The 13,601-nt window shown below is 38.4% G+C and overlaps 1 protein-coding gene across 1 annotated transcript in view; it reads right to left on the bottom strand.

Moving 5' to 3' along the window:
- LOC109034945 (uncharacterized) overlaps positions 1-13,601 on the bottom strand; it is a 56,657-nt gene that overhangs the window by 20,367 nt on the left and 22,689 nt on the right. The gene's annotated exons all lie outside the window — the stretch shown is intronic.

The raw sequence follows: 13,601 nt of genomic DNA, 5'->3' as shown, positions 1-13,601 counted from the left end.
AATTGTTTGACGCCCAAAGTAAAATAATTGCCAATAATTTCATCAATGAATTTCATCAGTAAATTTATCAGTCTTGTTTGTAAAAAAATGACGGCGATTCCCGGGACATTTTTCGCAATATTAGAGACAATCAATGCTGGATTGAAATGCTGTGTTCTTGTCTGATCCTTTTAAACAAGGAAAATAATATTGCCGCTCTTACAATGCCCATACAAGATTCCAGATCTTACGTATACGCACAGTTTCTAGTCGAAATTACAATATCGTAATGATACAAAAATGACGCAATGATACATTTTAACGATAGTTGACAAAGATCTCAACAATGGCTCAAACCTGCCAAACCCTTAAAAAATTAAAATTAAAAAAAAAACCCTTTTATTAAAATTTTAAGTTAAGTTAAAACTAATAATTTTCAAAATTATAATTAAATTTGCTAATTTAAATTTTAATAAAGAAGAATAAACTTATAATTAAATTTACAATTTAACCCTTTTATCAGGCACTTTATTTATTAAGATATGGGGGGTTAATCAATTCTAAAATTGCAGTTTAGTGTTATATCTATTTAACTACTAATAATTATGAAAGTTTGAGCTTTTTCGACTAACCACAAAGATATTGGTGTTTTATATTTTATTTTTGGTGTTTGAAGAGGACTAATCGAAACTTCCTTTAGTATAATTATTCGTTCTGAGCTTATAAATGTTGGGTCTTTTTTATCAAATGAACATTTATATAATGTTTTTGTAACTTCTCATGCTTTTATTATAATTTTTTTTATGACCATGCCACTAGTTATTGGTGGTTTTGGTAATTGACTTATTCCGTTGATAATTGGTGCTCCTGACATGGCTTTTCCTCGTATAAATAATTTAAGGTTTTGGCTGGGTCTCATTTGGCCTTTGCCAAATGAGATCATTGCCAAAGAGATCAAAATCGTTGTTAACACTAACGTAACAACGTAACTGTGACTAGAGAAGTAGCATGGACCTAGAAACCCCATGGATATTGTAAAGGCAACGATTCTTGTTTCTCCATGCATTGCTTGGACTGAAAACATGCGGTATGTGTACTGCCGTCCTAAGGAAGACAGCCGTATGAAAATCCGAGAGTTGCCAAATTTCCTTGAAAAAAAAATGAATTTTTAAGGAAAGTTAAGAATACTTTTCCTTGAAATTTTCCAGTACTGAAGACAATATCAGGAACAAAATTTTCTGTGAAACTAGACGGAAAATATTTGCAAAATATCCCGAAAATTCGTAATTAGTCAAAGGAAATTTGGCAACGTCTGAAGGCTCATACGGCGTTTTTCCTTAGCACGGCAGTATAGTACAAATGCAATGTGTACAGCGGGTCTATTTAATACGTTTAAAAAAATAAATTAAAATTGACGAGCGTTTGGCAACGCTGTCGGCCGGAAGGAAGGGGCAAGGTGGGGGTGGAGGTGTAAAGAGCGCGCACCGAGTGCATCTGCACGGATCAGTGAAAGTAAAACAGCGCTACGGTCGCGGGACGGAGACAGCACGCCGGCTTATGGCGTTACGGTACGGACGGCGTTGAAGCACCGTTGCCAAATTGGGCAGCTCTCGTCGAGTTTTCAAAAGGAATTCGGGGATTATTCCGCGAGAAGTGACGTCGAGGTCGGCGCTTGGCGGTCGTGCCCGAAATGAGTCGGATTCCGAGTTGACGAGTAAAGTGTGAACTCTGAATGGATCCGATGAACGCGGAGACGCGCCATTGCCGGCTGCAGACGTAAACCGTTTCGAAAAATCGTTGAAATTAAAACGTGGTCCCCCTTTTCCTAACGCGACTATTAGCCATACTGCCTTGCTAAGGGAAAAACGCGTATGATGCTTTAGACGTTGCCAAATTTTCCTCGAAAAATGACGAATTTTCAGGGAAATTTGTGAATATTTCTCTTCCGATTTTTTGAAGGATTTTGTTTGATTTGATCTACATACATACATACGAGTCGCTTTTATAGCGCTCTTTGGCGCTTTACGACGACGCCTAATCGCCACAAAGCTCAAAGCTTGATTTGATCTAAAAAGTCCAAAAATTTCAATGAAAATTACTCCTAACTTTCTTCAAAAATTGATATATTCTGAGAGGAAATCCGGCAACATTCGAATCCTCATACGGCGTTTTTCCATAGCACGGCAACAATGCGATCGAATATCGAACGTCTTTTACATTGTGACGTTCTGCGCTCCAAAAGAACAGCTCGTCGCTAGTAATTTTACATATTTTGAGCTCTCGAGGGCTCAAATGGGTAAAAGCCCATCAGCAGATTTTACTTGAGACGGCAGCCATCCCTCAGAACATTGCTCGGCCACTTCTGTTATGTTTGAAATGAAGTCAATTTTGTGCATTTATGCGACTGTCTTGAAGATCTCGTTTTTTTATTTGTAAGATTAGCTATTTCAGCTTACTCTGTTGGTTAATTCAAAAAAGTTTAAATTAACATATTTAGAAAGAAACTCGATATGTGTCAGTAGACTCATGCAGCCTGATTGTTGGCATTTATGTCGGCACGACAAGAATCGATGTATTACACGGCAAAGAAAGGGTTATATCTTGTCTTGTCTTGCAACGTTTTCCGGGAAACCCCTCGAAATCTTCATACTTTTTCTTCCTTTTTTAGCGGCGAACTGGCAGAAAATCGGCCGACGTGAAAACTCGGACACAGTTCGGTGACCAATGACCTGCATCAAGACGCGAGACTCAACAATTTAACATTCGGATCCGAGCGCTGCACATCGCGTTCGCCGATGCAACTGCACCGGAAAAAATGTAGAGAAAAAATTATGTCAACGCGTTAAGTAAGTGTGACCTATATGGAACAGCATCCAACTTGTGAGCAACATGGAATGATTCTGCACATCTGAGAAAACTACTTCTTTGCTCGGTGATATTAATCATTCATCCTCTCTTCATCTCTATTTACGTATTGCTCTCTTTATTTTTCTAATGCCCTCTATGTAACTTTAACTGTTTCCCTCTGTTCTAATTAAATTTTTCAACTCACTCCCCGCCTTTTTTCCCTTTGACGGTGACGGTATTTGCATCTGTGCAACGTAAAGACTGAGGACCTAAAATTCTCAAATTGTCGTTTGACTGACGTCAATTTTGGTGTAATGTCCCATACTTGAATATATGACATTTCATGTTTCGATGCGGTGAAATAAGATTTCAATACGTAACCCGTAAACTCAATTTTATCACTGAAAACTTTGCACTACTCTGCAGGCACGCAGCCAGGATTTTGCACTGGAGAAAAATTCCGTCCGTGGAAGCCGTACTTACGGGTTATATCGATATACCATCCTCCTTCCGGGCTCAGAGGACGAAAGTTCCGTGTAGCACCCGGAACTTTTGGCCTCTAAGCCCGGAAGGAACGATATGTCTATACAGCCCGTCGCTTTTCCAGTGTGTTTGGGAGGGGGCGGCTAGGCCGGGTGAGAGGAGAGCCTGGCCCCCTCAGAATAAACGAGGTAATTAAACTGGAACAATTTTAAAAATTACCATTTTTTGCTAATGGGGGGAGTGATTCCCCGATCATCCCCTCCCCCCACCGGATCCGTCCCTAGTAGCATGATTCACTTTCCCCTTCCTAACAAACGTATAAGGAATTAATACCGGTTATATAAGCACCATTTTAACTAAAGTTTATGTATCGTGTATATAAGTTTTATATAAAATGCCCATGAAAATAATTATTCATATTTTCAGAAGATAACGTTTATATAAAATTCATATAATTGAGGAAGGGTTTTTATAAATTTTCTTTATACGCATAGTATCCTTTTGCTTAATTTGCTTAATATAACTGTTATATAAATGACCTGAATGACTTTAACGTAAACCTATCTCATTTTCATGAATGATGATGATGATCTCATTTCAATGAACACCCTCGACTCTCAGACTGCGTGGGATAGGTATTATTAGAGGTATTAGTGGCTCCGAGACGAGTTAAAAGGGGATATTTCGGCACACAATCCGAGGAGCCCTGTTACCTCAGTTGGTAGCGTGTCTGGCTCATAACCCTGCCCAGTTAGACAGCAATATTTTAAAAATATTTTAAAAATATTGAAATTTAATATATTTTTAAAATGTTTTTCATGTATTTTTAAAATATTTTCAAAAATACTTTTGAAATACAATCAATGAATATTTTTAAAACATTTTAAAAATATATTAAAAATATAAAAAATTAAAATTTTTAAAATAATATTTTATAATATTTTTAAAGTATATCATAATTATTTTTGTTAATATTTTAAACATATTATTAAATATTATTTTAAAAATTTTAATTTTTTTTAAAATGTTTAAATTAATATTATAAAAATTTAAAAGAAAAAAGGAAATGAAAATAATAATAAATAAATAACATAAATACATCGACATAAATTCAAACTAGAAAAAGGCCCAAATAATTAAAACTGGAAAAAGACGCAATTATAAAGTTAAAAAAAATAGAGAGAGAGAGAGTTAAAAAAATGAGAGTTAAAAAAAAATAGAGAGAGTTAGAAAAAATGATAGTTAAAAAACATGATAGTTAAAAAAAAGAGAGAGCTAAAAAAATGACAGAGAGTTAAAAAAAATGAAAATGAAAAAATTACATCATTAAATAAAAAACAATAGATAAATAAATAATAAATAATAAAGTCTGGTAAAATATCATAAGAATCCGTCAATAAACAAACATATTACGGACTCAGAGGCCTGCGATAGTTAAGAGATTGAATTTAGGGGCCCATCCATATCAAGCCTGGCTGGTCTGGTGGTAAAGTACTGGACTTCGGATTGCAACTCCATCCCGAGGTGTGGGTTCTAATCCCGACTAGGACGCCGCGGATTTAAGGTAAGTCACAACTCTACGATGATCCACCACCTGGTAGTATCGCATATGAAAACTTGCACACTTCATAACTAGAGTGCGCTACCAGCCAGGAAGAATAATGAAAATTCATTTTATACACTGTTTGAATTTGGTTATATAACTTTTATACTAAGGGTCACATAAAAAGCGTATTGATAATGTAAACTTTTAACTAAAAAACTTTACATCCATTACATAAACAATGAATATTCTTTAGCTTGTGGTTATTTACGGTTTATACTTTTAAAAACAAATTTTTTATATAACTCTGCTACTAGGGGTGCCTCGCGTTACCATTTTATTTTTTGCGGTATTTTCTCATTTACTTGGGTCAAAACACTCACTTCTCTGGTCAAAGCAAATATGGTAACAGCCGCTCTGCGTGACGTGTATCTACCGCGTTGGGAAGGCGGTGGCCACCTTGCGGTGAAAGCATACGTCTTGGCGTCGCGTCGGACGTGAGGTGCGTTCGTCGTCATCATCGTTTACCGGTCGACGCTTCCTACTCCCCAGCAGAACAGCGTGACGCGGGCGGGCGGGCGGGCGTCGAGAAGCTCGGCGTCCGGACGCTCACGTCTACGTCCTCTTGTTGGAGCAACACGCGACGCAAAGTCTTTAATGTAGCGACGACGCACCGGTCGTGAGAGGAATTTATTTGCCTTCATCCTCGTAATCCCACAAATCATCGTTTCACAGACGAGAGGAATATAAAAACGACTGAAAAATAGCTGTCAAAAATGTCACTGATATTTCACAATAATTTCTTGGTAAATCAGAGAAATTTTCGGTCAAGTGTGTATTGATATCCGAGTAAAAATATTTTTAGCGGAAATCAGGCAACGTTGAAATAGTGTTATCATATTAATTCCTTGTAAAATATTTTTAATAAGCTTGAAATTCATGTAGAATAATCTACTAACGGTGAGGGTAAGTCTAGGAGGTTTACAAGAAATTTAGTTGTCTAGCTTTCCGAGAAAACGATGAAGTATGGCAGGAGATCTGCAGCAGCGTAAACGGAGATGCATGATTTCGCACCTCGGCCATCGATTTATGTATAGGATCCTAGTTTCAAGAATTTCCCTGATTTTAACCAAAAAAATTGGTAGAGACGATTGATCCATAAAATTAAAATTTTTGGTAATGCTTATAATTTTGGTCTCGCAGGCTTTTTTAACCGCGCGAGCACTTACGTCCATGGATAAATCAGACAGCAGCGCGGAGGCGCGTTTGCCAGTTCGGAGGTGAAAGTGGCAGCAATCACCACTGTAACGACAAGAGGAGTCGAGGATTTTTCAGCGACCGCGGGGCGAAAAATGAATTTTTCATAATCGCTTATGAGAGCGCGTCGTCGCGGCGGCAGTGAGCGACATTGGCGGGCGTCGCGACGCTGCATCCGTCGACGTCGGCGTCGTCGTCCTGATCGCGTCCTTCTTTCCGTCTTCCTTCCGCGTCGGAATCGACAGTGGATCACTTTCGGTCTCGATACTCGCCACGTCCATCGTCTCGACGCTCACATGTCGTTGCCCCTCTGACGTAAGGGCGTATTTCGATTTCCACGTGAGCCCTGTGCTCCATATAGTGTCATGCTTTCCGGGTCTCATGTAGAAATAGAGATGCGCCCTTACGTTAGAAGGGCGACGCACGGTGGATCGAGTCAATAAGAGAGGTTGGACATGAAATTTCTGACTTAAACTGGAAATTTTGATGTTTATTTCGTCACATTTCAATTTTTAAGGAGTGTTTCTGAAAGAAAACAACACGAAGAAACCAATGAAGCCACTTTTAGAACCTCAAAGTTTGAATGAATGGAGGTATAAGCGTTTAAAGTTTCCAAAGTTTTGTCCGACCTCTCCTATTTGCTAGATCCACTGTGCGACGATTTGATCCGGCGGTGTCCAGTAGAGTGCCTATATAGAGAGAGGATGAAAATATCGGTAATTTTGAGATTAGGTCATGGAGCTCTGAGGGCCCAAAACCAGCCAACCTATGAATTCAAATTACCCACAGTGATTTATTATTAAAATTGAGGGGCTTGGAGGACAAGACGCATAAGTTTGCTATTTCGAGAAATACTGTTTGAAGTTTCGAAATTACATGGATCCTTTTGGTGGAAAGAAAGTTCAAACTGGCTTTTAGATTCTTAAAAATTGGAATTCGGGAGCGGATTTTTCACAGAATATGCCGTAAGAATATAGTTTTACTCAAAAGCATTAATATCTCAATTTTCAGCACGTAGAAGAACTCCACTCTCCTTCAGAGCGTAGTAATAAAAGCTCGTCTCGACTTCAAATTCACGATAGTTTCATTAGTTTGGGAATATAATTTGAATGAAATCGGTAATAGAAACTTTTCTTCATAAGATTTTCATAACATAATAGTTAATTATATTGCAGATACTAGCGCCTCGCGCAGGGAATCTATTTAGATACCACGAGAAGTGGAAACAAGTGAAATCGCCTTCCAATTTTAAGATAGGCAACTGCGACCTCCCCAGTGTACGAATAGTTATCTCCTCTAGTTTGCTCTACTTAAGGTTTAACTCTGTGATCGATACTGATTACATTTCAAAATTATTGTACGTCTCATTTTTACAGTAAGGTAGCTGACTTAGTACGAATTTCTCAAGTTAAAAAAGGGATCTTTTCCAGAATTTACAGTTTTATTTGCGTGCAAGAGAAATTTCTGGACAACGTTACTTTTGAATTTGGACAACTCCTCATTTTTAGTTAAGTTTTGACATTTTCAGGTATGCACAGCGAGTTTTGCGTAAAATTTTGATGGCAAATGTTTTATAATGCCTCAATTTTTAACCTTGATAGTCATGCAATTCAGGAAAAATGCCTATCGGAACTTCCTTTTACTTCACCTGTACACAGACTCACAACAGCGCCGAGTCGTCGTTTCAAGAGATTAAAGACCTAATTTTTCGAGCCTTGCTCGTGACCTCTGTCATCGATGCATCTCACCACTCAGCAGAATATCCGCAAGGTATTTAGGCGTCCCATTATGGGTGTTGCCAAATTATACGTGTATTAAATCACACAGGGATTTCACCATGGAGTTTAGTGCTCCTTTTATGTGAGTTTATAGACTTTATTACTTGCATCACATTGTAAACATTACTAAATACTGGCTTACTTAGGCATTCCCGTATCACTACCTTCCAGTTAAGACATTATTAGGAGGTCTAATATCTACGATAGTAATGAACCATCTTGACTCCTTCAAAGTTAATTCTGGTCCTTCAAATTATTTTGTCGCTGAATTAAAGGCTCTCTCTAAAATTTTTGGCATTGAAAGTGTAGCCTCAAATTTTATCAATCTGATTTGAAAATTGTTTTAAAACAACAACTACCACAATAAAAACCATCAGGACTGACAGAGAGAAGGGAAAATAATAAAAAATCCATTGTGGCACAAAGGTGCAACTATGCCACTCACATTTTCTTTTGTGTTGGATACTAGTATGTGTGTGTTTTCGGAAATTCAAATTTCAGTTGTTTGATTGAATATGCTGAAAATAGCTCCCCTACAGCTCAAAAATTCAAACATTAACATTTTGAACGTGCCATTCACCGTTAAATGTGTTTTCAACATGGAGTATTATGGAGGAATTAAACTTCCGACGTATTTCTCTCGGTTCAAACTTGATGTTCAGTGGCGAGGCGTGAATGATCGATTGGCGATATATTCCCATTTGTAGCTATGGTAAAAGATCGATTTTAAAGGTGTTCGTTGCGAATACTCTATTTATCGATCCTTTTCCATAGGTTTAAATGGCAGATCAATCGATCTATCGCAAAGCACGCCACGCCACTGTTCACTAAGAATTAGTGTGTTAATGTTAAACTAGGTCTGTTTCAAATTATAACAATGAAAATAAGTAAAAAGTTGTAGGGGGTTCTCTAAAATTATGTTGTGTGAGACACCCTCTGCGAAACGCGTTAAAAAATGGAACGTGTTAAAAGTGTGCTTTAATTCTCATTTTAAGCGCTGATTTGACAAGGCTGGTGCGTTATGTGTTCCGCTGACACTGATACCGACTGCGATAGAGCTGAGGATGCAGAGAGGACCCAGATTCATAACTCACCGCTCATCGAAAGAGCCGCCTACTTTTTAAGATTTTAATCGGATTTTAAGCGAGACGCGGGTTCAAAGTTCCAACCGCTTAAATTGCTCGGAACTTGAAGCATTGTTGCCAGGGGTTCAACGAGGGATTTTTCTTGGATATCGCGACAGATATTCTCGTTAGATCGACCGGAAATCTTTCGATAGGACATCTCTTTAAAGTATTCGGAATACAACAGTGCTCCCATTTCCCGAGGCTAGCTCCGGATTTCGGAACTTTGGAGATTTTCCGGAATTCCTTCCGAAACTTTCGAGATTTTCTTGATTTTTTTCCCGGAACTTTTGAAATTCCCGAAATGTTTCGGATCTTTTGCATTTTCCGGAACTTTCTCGGAACGTTTGAGAAAATCTAAAAGGAATCCCGGAACTTTCGTCGGTCATGGAGTGGGAGAAAGTGCCGGAACAAAAAAGTTCCGAATTCCGGAACTTTTGTCGGTCATGGAGTGGGAGCACTGGAATACAACGTGAACAAGGAGTTGTCCTGTTGCTCCATCAAGAGATTCCTTTCACGGCGGATTTTACAGGAATCCTGTTGATACAACCGAAATTTTTTCTCAGTGTGGAGGGCACAACAAGGTATCTTTCCGAGGAGGTCCGGGGGTTTCTCTGGATAAACTTTAAAAATTGAGACATCTTAAGAGTACTTTTCAGATAATTTTACAGTATAAGATATCGACATAAATTCCCAAACATCATCGCTCCTTTGACGTAAGAACGTATCTCAATTTCCGCATGAGCCTCAGAAAGCATGGATACATACGTAAAACGGGGCTCATGTGAAAAATGAGGTGACGCATCTTACGTCAGAGAGACAACGACATGATAGAAATATCACGAAATTATTTCGCAAAATATCTTTAAAAATGTTAATGTAGCACATTTAACCCGAGAAATTGATTTGAGAATTCCATTTTAGGAACGATTTCTGCCGGTGATGGTAAAAAAGTAATACGAGGTTAATTTGTTGACTAATCGTCTTTTTATGTTTCCTTTTGAACCACTTTTCGTAATGAGGAACTACTATTTTTGACTTATTCATAGAAGTACCCATCTGCCTAAGAATACGGCACTTAAGTTTTTTTTTCCAAAACAAGCTGGAAATAGTGGTACGTTATTGCAGTATGTAGTACCATCCATCCACTAATCTTAAGCCTTGGAATAAAAGAGACCTTGAACCAGTGTAGCCGTATTTTATATTGGATCGTTAATTGCGACACGCAAAATAAAAGTAGAGCATTGACATTAAATATGGCGTCCATTTCCGTAAAAAAAAGTGCGTGGGAGGTCAATGTCTTTAACTTCACTCTTTGACCCCTGGGTCTTATAAGGGTGGTTCTCCCCCAATGAGATAAGAATGTAGGTCAGGGTGGTGTGTCGGAGAAGGCGGGTCAGACAGGAGCTAATGAGGCTCTTTGCATGAGTATCAACGGCTGGAAATGTGTTAAACTTGTTGCATATCTTTCTATCGATTTGCAGTTTGACTTCCTTTCTCAACTTGCAACGAGTTCACAGAGCAGCTGAACCGTCCTAGAAGGCTGCTAAGTTTTTAACCTGATGAAGTCATGCGTCAAATAACGCTTCCACTGACCAAAGCACATTTATCGGATGCCAAAATGCCAGTAGAGTATCTGTAAGGGAATTTTTGAAATCTGGAATGTTTTGATAATTTGTGATAGGACCTGTGATTAGGGATCTCGTCTATTTGCGAGACTAATTTTCCTCAAATGCGAACACACCACGTTTTTCTCCCATTCAAGAATATTAGACTTGGAACTGAAGGACCAATATCTCCTTTAATTTTGGAGATTTTAGGTCAAATTTGCACTATTTCCAGATTTTATTCCTCCATGTGGTTAAAAAATGTTAAGAAAAAATGCCCTTTAGATGGACATGAGGTCCCTTTTCATAGAGCCGGTCACATGTGTAGTTTCTTGTAGATGAAAGAGCGCAAATGCAAATACATTTTGACTTGTTAAATTCAAGACAGAAATTACCGTTGATAATTTAATTTTTTGCATGATTTTAGTAAGGACTTGCAAAGGATATAAGTTGCACAATTCTAGTAACATTGGAGTGCTCTCGGTTCCTCTTCGCAACATGCAATTCAACTTCCTTTCCGCCATGTGGCCTCATATGGATCGCATTTAGCAAAAAGGAACCAACGCGATTACAATAATGTAAAAATGTTGCTTCTTCGTAATAATTATATGAAAAATCTCCTAGAATAGCAAATAGTTTTTGCTTCCCACCAAAAATTGTTAATTATTAAATTGTAATACTCTACGTATATTAAGTATTCTTAAAAGATTAGAAGTAGTCGCCCGATTTTAAAAACACTGTAGTCGCACTGGCTCCTTTTTGCTAAATGCGATCCATACAATTTAGAAACTTTAAACACGTTCTTCTCGAAATAGTAGGAACTGCACTTGGATTGCATTTTGCGAAAAGGAGCCAACAGCATTCTGATTTTGCTATAGGATTGTGCAACTCACATTCTACACAAAATATTACTGGAATCACGCAAAAAATTAAATTTACAAAGAAACTTTTCGTCTTGTGTTCATTTTTTGGGAGTGCAGGTGTAAATATTGTTTAGATGATCAGTTTACATTTGCAAGGTAAAAAAATTTACACAATCTTAGCGACATTGGAATGCTCTTTCTGCAAAATGCAATATCCACTTACGCGCCTTGTCCTCCGAGTCCCTCAATCGGACGTATTTATGCTAAAAGGAACTATTTGCATAGGGTTTGCGTGACACATAGTTCCTTTTGATATAAATACGTCCAATTAAAAGTGGCATAGCCTCATTACTCGCGGCATAGGCTGGTGAGTGAATCCAAGAACTAAAGTAGACAATCGACGATCAGTGATCTGTGAGTGGGAGAAAGTGGGACCGCACAGCGCAACAGAACTATTGCCAGGTACTTGCAGCGCACATATCGGGCGCACTTCTTTAAGGAGGTTGTTTGGATTTGCGCAACTTTGCTCGATTCCGGGTTCGCCTTGGCATTCAGACCATCTTTCTTTCGTTTCGCGGAACCCCACACGGAGGCGCCACTGTTGCCCTCTCTTGCAAGGTAAAATCGGAGATTAAGTGGATCGCATTTAGCAAAAAGGAACCAGCGCGATAACAGTGTTTTCAAAATCGTGCAACTTCTTGTTTCCTTTTAAAAATACTTAAATATATGTACAGTACATAAAAATTGGAGCGAATTTTGCAATAAGGAACTATAATCGCTGATTCATAGATAAAAACACCTACATGAATAGGGAAACTAACGGCTCATATGTTGTTTCAAAAATGAGCCAGAAATTGTAGTTCCTAATTGCAAAATGTGGTCTATTTACAAAATTATTAATTTTTTTGGTGGGAAGAAAAAACTGTTTACTATTTTGGAAGATTTTCTTACATCATTATGAAGTAGCAACATCATAACAACACTGAAATCACGCTGGTTCCTTTTCTGCTAAATGCGACCCAAGTGAAAGACTTGACTTAGGACTCTACCAAGAACCTTAATCCACTTAATCATAACCAAATCTCAAGTTAAAACTTATCTTTTGAAGTGCGGTGCGGGCAGAGACAAGAGACCCTCCACTGGCCTCCTAGCGACAGGTGGAAGCTTTTACTTTCGGGGTTTCAACAATTCCTTATGGACAATTATTAGGGAGCAACAGTCATCACCCTATTTTCGGCTGTTGACTTACCTACATGGTCGATGATGAGCTTCGGGTGACGTCATGAGCCAAACAAGTTTCCTAAACTTCGGCCATTTTCGGCTTGTTTGCGAAACGAAACTGCCAACACGTTGTTTAACATCAACCATGTAGGTAAGTCAACAGTAGAATGCTGAAGTCCCGAAAGTAAAAGCTTCCACCATGACCAAGATACTAGTGGAGGGTCTCTTGTCTCTGGGTGCGGGCTATGATTGTTGAAATCGGTAGACAAAGTGATAGACAAAGACGACAAAAAGGATATGGTGGGATCCTATTGGTAGAAGCGGGTAAGTAATGGACATATGAGGTAGGTAATAGACTAAGTAACAGCGTCCCACGAGAGACCCTTTTGTCAGTCAATCATTTTCTCCTTTTATCTACCAGAACCACCCATTTCAGCCGATTGGATCGCTCCACACTTATTATGTCCTCTTTGTCTATCGCTTTGTCTATCAATTTTAACAACCAGACTGTTGCCCGTTGATTGTTGATATTGATAGACAAAGCTATTGACAACGAGGACGCAGGGATATAGAGGGATCTTTTTGGTGGAAGCGGGTGGATACAATAGACAAATGAGGTAGGTAATAGACTAACTTACGGCAACTCACGAGAGACTCTTAAGTTAGTACGTTAAGTAAAATACATTTCTGTTGTGCTTAACGCGCTTTTCGTGCATTTTAACGCTTAAATCGTACTCAGTTGGTTGTATGTCTTAATTTTGAGCAACGGGCCCACTGTTTTAAAACACAAACGCGTGTATCATCAAGCCAAAAACTGTCTGTCCAAACAAATGAAAATGCTAAGCCTGCGGGCTGATTGTTGGAATTGATAGACAAAAATATGGATAAAGATGACAAAA

The sequence above is a fragment of the Bemisia tabaci genome, chromosome 8, assembly GCF_918797505.1.
Source record: "Bemisia tabaci chromosome 8, PGI_BMITA_v3".
In the NCBI taxonomy this organism is placed as follows: Eukaryota; Metazoa; Arthropoda; class Insecta; order Hemiptera; family Aleyrodidae; genus Bemisia; species Bemisia tabaci.
Note: the sequence above shows the minus strand (reverse complement) of the source record. Positions and strands in the feature narration are given on the sequence as shown.